The sequence below is a fragment of the Eptesicus fuscus genome, chromosome 19 (assembly GCF_027574615.1).
Source record: "Eptesicus fuscus isolate TK198812 chromosome 19, DD_ASM_mEF_20220401, whole genome shotgun sequence".
Classification (NCBI taxonomy): domain Eukaryota; kingdom Metazoa; phylum Chordata; class Mammalia; order Chiroptera; family Vespertilionidae; genus Eptesicus; species Eptesicus fuscus.
Genome location: NC_072491.1, coordinates 39182145 through 39190417, shown reverse-complemented (window position 1 = coordinate 39190417; position 8273 = coordinate 39182145). Strand labels below are relative to the sequence as shown.

Here is an 8273-nt window from a genome sequence, read left to right as displayed (position 1 = left end):
ATTAAAATGATTGGTTCTGATTTTCTTTACAATGTGTTAAGTCTTTAAATTAAGGCATCTATAGCCCCCCCTTTATAAATACATACTAACAATATTCATCCAGACATTCAAAAAAGGCATATCAGACAAAAGAAATAGTGACTTCGTATATGTTTTCTCTCCCATAAGGCCTTGGAATGTCTCCAGTGACATTTCCCTATAGCAATTTAGTGAAAACAAAAGTCCCAGACCATCCAACTACATGCTATCAGAAGCTTGTATTTCGAAAGGGGCCTTGTTACAAAGAGATATGACAAGGAAAAGAGTTTTATATGAGCCAGGCTGTCTTTGAAGGTTAGCAGGCTGGAAGGTCACTTGAAAGACTCTAAGGTTTCTTTTCCACTTTCCTCCAAATCTCATCACATAGCCTGACACCTGTTCTGTCCACAAAATAAAACTGGGCCCTAGAGAAATGATTAACTAATGGTTGGAGAATGTCAACATTTTCTTTAAAGAAAAGGGAGAAAAAAACTTGGCAAGAACAATAGTACTTTCCATTTGCAAAGAGCTTCATGGGATACAAAGCACCTTCACATCCAGTATTTTACTCGCTTCTTCAAACAGCCCTATAAGCTAGGTAGAGCAGCTGTTATTTCTATTTTACATAAGGAAATTGAGGCTCAGAAATATTAAGTGATTTTCCTAAAGTCCTCAAGTTAAGCAACAGAGTCATAATTCGAACCCTTCTTTAAATTCCAGGAACAATATTCTTAATCACCATTCAGGAAAGACTGAATACCATAACCAGTGGACACCTTCCTGTAAATATAGTCCAGTCTCTCAAAAAGAAAAGAATGGCAACTCTTTATATGTTAATGTCATACTGAAGACTTCTAAGAGGTATAATTCTTTTTCTCAATTTTCCGAAGATTTCACTAAATATTTTCTTTCAAGAAAGCAATGGAGAAACAGGGTTATCTCAACTTTGAATCTCAAAGTGGAAAACTCTATAGGCATCTTATCAAAAAGTCAGACACAGAGAGAAAGCTGGAGGTGTAAGAGACAAACCAGGAAATCTGTTTCCATGCAGAGCCGAACAAACAGCTCAAGGGAGTAAGAGAATAGATCCAGGCTGCCGTTCCTGGGCAGCCAGCTCTCTTTCTTCACAGCTTCCTGGTGTACGTCTCTGCCTGTAAGCAGTGTTATGAAATAGTGTGATTTTAATCAGCTTTGACTGTACCTTGCTCTAAAGGTTTATTCAGTGCAGTCCTTAGAGGCACATTACCATTCGGCCCTATTCCAGGGAAGAAGTCTGTTCTTCATCAGCTGTAGAAAGACAGGAGTGCTTTTGTCTCACCATTCCAGAGCAAGAGAAGGACCTAGGACACAGGCTTTGCCAAACTACAACCACACTGTAAATAGGCCAGTGTGTAACACAATTCTCTAGTGATGACTTAGCAAAAGTATGTCAAAATGACACAGTCTCTAAGACCACTCAATCCCCAGTGACATTTCCCTATAGCAATTTAGTGAAAACAAAAGTCCCAGACTATCAAATATATTCTGCACAACCCAGCACAAATGTTGTCTAATGCTACCAATTCGTATGGCCACTTGCTCCCTGATTTTATACATTTCTCCAGAATATCTGAGGACCTTCAGATATATTCATTCACTCATTCAACAAATAGTGCTAGACACTAGTTATATGATCAAAACTCATAGATTGTTGGTTATATTATAATAAATGAAAGTCATATCTCTACACCCATGAAGGTTATAGTAGGTAAGAGATAGTCAATAAACAAGTAAGTTAGTAAATAAACAGATTGTAATTACAAAGTAAGAAAAGTGATATAAAAAATTTTAAATAAGTAAGACACTGTAATAGGAAGTAACAGTGCCTGGATGGGAAATGATTTTTAGAAAGGATGACTAGGGAAAGATGTTCTGAGGACTTAAGCTGAATTTTGAAGGATGAAAAAAGAACTAATTACCTGGGGAAAATCACATTAAAAAGCACTCCAAGCAAATGACCTGAACAAAAATGCTAAAGCATAAAAGAGCATGGTATCTAAACACATGAGAGGAAATCATGGTGGATGAAGTATAATAAGCAAAGACAAGAACATTGAGATTAGTAAGGCAAGTATCATAGTGTAAAATATGTAAAACCTAATAGTCCATGACACAAAGTTTTAATTTTATTTATAAATACAGTGGAAATCTGTCAACTATTTAAAGCTGAGAATTAACATAAACCTACCTATATTTTTAAAAGACCATTCACTCTCACTGATACTTGGAAATGGATTGGAAGAAGACAAGAAGAAAAATACCAGTTTGATGCCACTGTTGCAGTTTATGCAAAAAAAAAAAATGATTGTAGATTGATTAAGATAATGTCAGCAAAGGTAGAGAAATGCAAACAAATTCAAAATATATTTTAGAAATAAACTTTTAAAGTCTTATTGATGGACTAAAGGAATGGAGTGAAAGTTGAGGGAGAGGAAAAAAACACAGATGACTCCGGGGTTTCTGGCTTGAATGACATAAATTACTTAGAAGAAGATTAAAGGTAGAACAGGTATTAGCAAGAATGGTCAAATGGGGATGCAGATTAAAATTTATGTTTGGGGCATATTAACTTGGCAATGCCTGTGAAACATTCAAGAGGAGATATCAAGTAGGCAGCTATTTGTGTAAAAGAAGAAACTATGCTAAAGACATAAATCTCAGAATCATCAACATAGAGCATATATAAAGTTATGGGACTAGATGATTATCACCCAGGAAGAAAATATCTAGACACAGAATTGGACCTATGACCAAAATCTGAGGAACCCAAACACTTAGAATCTATATATAAAAGCCTAAGCAACCGGCCAACCAGCCGACCAGACCGACCAGCTGGTAGCTATGATGCGCACTGACCACCAGGGGGCAGACGCTCAACGCAGGAGTGGAAACATGGAACAGACTGATGAATATCAGAGGGAAGAAGGGAGGGGGGAGGGCAGGAAGAGATTAACCAAAGATCTTATATACATACTAGAGGCCCGGTGCACGAAATTCATGCACGGGGGGGGGGTGTCCCTCAGCCCAGCCTACACCCTCTCCAATCTGGGACCCCTAGAGGGATGCCCAACTGCCTGTTTAGGCCCAATGCCCTGAAGGGTGTCCTGGATCAGGGTGGGGGTTCCCTTGTGGCATTGGGTGGCCTGGGCAAGGGGCCTGTAGTGATTTGCAGGCCAGCCAAGCCCTCCAGCGACCCAAGTGGAGGCTCTGGTATCTGGGATTTATTTATCTTCTATAATTGAAACTTTGTATCCTTGAGCGGAGGCCAGGGCAGGCCAGGGCAGCAGGAAGCTTGGCTTCCTCCATCGCCAGGGGAAACCCAAGATTCCTGCTTGGTCCAGCTCCGTGGCTGCCGCCATCTTGGTTGGGTTAATTTGCATACCCGCTCCTGATTGGCTGGTGGGCGTGGCTTGTGGGTGTAGTGGAGGTACAGTCAATTTGCATGTTTCTCTTTTATTAGATAGGATTAGAGCCCCGGTGCAAGGATTCATGCACCGGTGGGGTCCCTCAGTCTGGCCTGTGGGGATCAGGCTGAAACTGGTTCTCCAACATCCCTCAAGGGGTCCTGGATTGCAAGAGGGCACAGGCCAGGCCGAAGGACCCCACCAGTGCACAAATCCGTGCACCGTGCCTCTAGTTCAAGAATAAAAAAACTGTGAAGGAATAGTTTTGCAGAACATTTGGTCCTATCTAAAATGTCCCTGGAGACATTTGGTCCATGCCAAAAAGTCCTTAACATTTGGTCCTATACCAAAACATTCATGGAGAGATTTGGTCCATGTCAAAGCTTCTACCTCACTCTGTGTGCCATTACCAGCGAGGCTACAGAGGCAAGAAGGATTATTATTGTTGATTCAGCCACAGCTCAATTATTTAAAACTAGAGGCCCAATGCACGAAATTCGTGCAAGAGTAGGCCTTCCTTCCCCTGGCTGCTGGCACCAGCTTCCCTCTGGCACCTGGGACCTGGGCTTCCCTCGCAACCTCGGCTTTGTCCAGAAGGTCATCCAGAAAGACATCTGGAAGAATGTCTGGTCTAATTAGCTTATTATGCTTTTATTATTATAGATTATTATAGATGAGGATATTTCTTATGTAGACATTCTATAAGCCAAAAGTACAAATAAACATTATGGGCTCTTTGAACCCAATGGTGTTTTCTAAGCATGGATGTTTTGGACAGGACCAAACTTGAAAGACCTTTGGCATGGGTCAAATGTCTTCATGGACATTTTAAAAAGAAGCAAATGTCCACTTATCAGGGATAAAGAAAACAGAAGTCCAAGTAGAGGTTAAGTCATTTGGTCAATCTCAGAAACTCCCTTTGTAATAGCTGAGTTATATCTTATTAATATTGATCATTATTATTCTCTTAGAAATTCTTCATATTTTTAAGACCAACTGGTTTCTAGAGATTTCCAGAGTAGATATCTATCAGCCACCCCACCCCCTTCTATCACAAACACCTCTCCACTACCCAAATACCTGGCCTGGGATTTAAGCATGCAGAATAGATGCTTGCATAGAACCATACTTGCATACACCTTCAACAGAAACTAAGACTTCTGAATCTAATGATATATTGAGCAAGATTTGCCTCATCCACATTCCTCCTTTCTTTCACTTCTCAACACCTAGCCTCCCTCAGCATTGTCACAGTCACCTTTCCAATTCCTTACCAAGGGTACCCCAACAGACAGAGCTCCTGCACTTTTCCTTCACCAAACATTTTATTTATTTTTTATTTTTTCATGTTTTTATTGGTGGGGAAATTGTGGGGGAGGAGGGTTGTTCTTATTTTGTTTGATCTTTTTGTTTGTTTTTTCACCAAACATTTCACGGATTCATTAGTTGCACAAATAGAAATCAGAAAAACTAGTTCATATGATTTGATGAGCCAATGTGTTTAGCTTCTATACCAGTTTGCTAGGCAATCACACATATTAGATCCAGCTACTATATAAAAACTCTTACTATAAAACATTTTTTAGAGAAAATCTTTATACCTTAGTACAAAACTCTTAATATAATTCCTTGGCCCCATTTGTTACTCATGGAAAATGTATCTACCACTTGCCTTTACAATATCCTGTATTTCCAAGTTGTTTCCTAATTGTTATCTAACAACACCAGCAGTATGCCAGGTGTATGTTATACCATGTGTAGGCTAAGACCTTTACATGCACAATATCATTTAATTTCACTTAATGATAGTCCCATTTTGCAGATGAAACCATTCATAGCAAACATTTTTTAACTCCTTTCAGTGTCATAAATGTTATAGGATTCCTAACTTGTTAGGAATTCAAAGTTATTTCAGGGTCAGCACAAGGTGAAATTCAAATCATTAGGTTACTTTGTCATGGAGTATTGTCCCAAACATACAACACTAAAAAGAAATGTACATCATTTCCTTTGTGTTCTGTTTCACATGTATTTTGTTCAGAGATCAGCAAAGATCTACACAGACAGCAAACAGGTTAGCATTTACAACATTCCAATTATCATAGTAAAGTCTGGGATTACATAAAGTAAGACATAGTCTTGGTCTCGGTTGCTTATAGTCTAGTAAAGAAAACATACTTTAATTATGCAAAAGTAGAGACAGTCTCATTGTGTTATGGTATTAACTTTCCATTGTATAAGTTTGGTACTTGGCTGGACCATCTTAAATAAAGTCTAACTATAAAAGTGTTCAACAATACATTATACACAGCATACAAAACATTTTTGTTTTCTATATTCTGTTTCTCTAAAACCCATTTAGAACTTTTTCTTGTTTTTTTTCATAAACCAATCAATATTTTTTACTTTAAAACTTTAAAAAAAGTGATTCTTGAGCTCTCCCTTTCCCTTCTCTCTCTCTCTCTCTCTCTCTCTCTCTCTCTCTCTCTCTCTCTCTCTCTCTCCCCCCCCCCTTCCCTGTCCCTCTCCTCTCTTAGCTCCCGAATATTAAAGAGAAAATGCTGCTATCAGTGACTTCCAGACCTGGGATTTCAACTTTTGGCTAAAACAAGAACAACAAAAAGGCATATGTCTCAGCAGATGGCACCACCTAGTCCAAGCAACAGTACACCTAACAGCAGCAGTGGGAGCAATAGAAATGACCAGCTGAGCAAAACCAACCTCTACATCCAGGGTTTGCAACCAGGCACTACTGACCAGGACCTTGTCAAGTTGTGTCAGTCATATGGCAAGATTGTCTCCACTAAGGCCATATTGGACAAGACCACAAACAAATGCAAAGGCTATGGCTTTGTGGACTTTGACAGTCCTTCAGCCACACAGAAGGTTGTAACAGCACTGAAAACCAGTGGTGTCCAGGCACAGATGGCAAAGCAACAGGAGCAGGACCCCACAAATTTATACATATCAAACCTCCTGTCAATGGATGAGCAAGAACTGGAGGGAATGCTGAAGCCCTTTGGCCAAGTTATCTCCATTCGAATCCTTCGAGACACCAGTGGGACCAGCTGAGGGGTTGGCTTTGCAAGGATGGAGTCCACAGAGAAGTGTGAAGCCATCATCACCCACTTTAATGGAAAATATATTAAGACACCCCCTGGAGTACCAGCCCCATCAGATACATTGCTTTGCAAATTTGCTGATGGTGGTCCAAAGAAATGACAGAACCAAGGAAAATTTGTGCAAAATTGACAGGCCTGGCCAAGGAATGGAGACATGGGTGGTATGGCCTTTACCTATGACCCCTCCACAGTTCCTTATAACATCACTCTCAACAGGATGCTCACTCAGTCTGCACTCTCCCCATATCTTCCATCTCCCATGTCTTCATATCAGACAGTAACTCAGACATCTCCCCTACAAGTACCTAACCTGTCGTGGATGTACCACCAGTCATACCTCATACAGCCTTCAGGTTCAGTTCTGACACCAGGGATGCATCACCCCTTTCTCTCCAGCCTGCCTTCATGATGGGACCTCTTACTCAGCAACTGGGCCACCTCTTCCTCAGCACCACGGGCGCGTATATGCCAACAGCTGCCACTATGCAAGGAGCTTACATCTCCCAGTACACCCCTGTGCCTTTCCCAACGTTTCAGTTGCGGAGAACAGTGGCCAGCAAAATCAGGTGACTATGGATGCTGCCTCAACCATGGGGGTCTATTCTTTCCAGTTCAACAAGTAACAGTGGACTCCCCTCCCCATCTTTGTTGAATACAAATGAATTCTTGGAGATGCTGATGCTCCCAGACTCCAGAGGGCTAACCAGGAATACAGATCATCTGTGGGCCCTGCTAACACCTAACACTTGGCCATCATTTTGCACAGGCCTTGGTCTGAGAAAGAAATCTCTGCACTCCTGTCCTCTGCTATTCCTCCATTCCTGTTGAAGCCTTGGGAAACCAGGGAACTGGCACTTTTTGTGTGTGCTACATTCAAAGAAATAAAAAAAAAACTTTTTTTCTTTCTTTTGCAAATAAAGTTTTATGTGTTGCTGTTTGTTTTTTAAAGTGATTCTTGAAAAGATCTGTCCAAAATTATCTTTTTATAGCCAAAATTATCTTTTTGCCAGGTCTTAAAAGGTTCATGCTACAGTCAAATTGGACCATCTATCTGCTTTACCCAAATCTCAGGAAATCAGAAATGGGGCTTGGCAAGTGAGAATGGGTTCTCTGAAGGTCAATCTACAAGAAATTATTAGTGAACACAGTCAAGGAACATTTCAGTTACTAACACCTTACATATCAATGGATATAGACCATATTTTCTTCTGAGTTCATCTAACCCTATCTTCACTTACATGCTAAAGTCATATGGAAACCAAATTAACTAAAACAGGCACTTGATCCATAGAAATCAAGCAAAGTATTTTTGAAATATTTTGCTTTCCTCTTTTTTTATACCATATAGACATCCATCTTCCTTCGGCAGTGGAGTGAGATTAGAACTGTTGCATAAAGGGAAATAAGAGGTATGACCATTTGTTGAATTTTCAAGTAAATAGGACAGGAAATAGTCTTGAAAGTCAGGCTTTATATGAGAGAAAATTATTTTCTAAATTTCTTTATCTTCCTGTTTAACAAATGAAGAGTCAGATCTGGCTGACTTAATCATAGATTTTTACATAAAGGGGGCCCTGATAAGGTAGCAAGAAATGTAAAAACCTATTTCTTTCTTTGCAGATGAATTTGGGGAAGAGGAAAAATGACAGGGGTGGGTAGCAAAAGAAACAAGTATTTCCACACTTACCTT

The 8273-nt window shown here is 40.0% G+C and overlaps 1 pseudogene; it reads left to right on the top strand.

Moving 5' to 3' along the window:
• The first annotated feature begins 6019 nt into the window (after window positions 1-6019).
• On the top strand, window positions 6020-7319 carry LOC103293948 (RNA-binding motif, single-stranded-interacting protein 2-like; annotated as a pseudogene).
• Window positions 7320-8273: the final 954 nt, after the last annotated feature.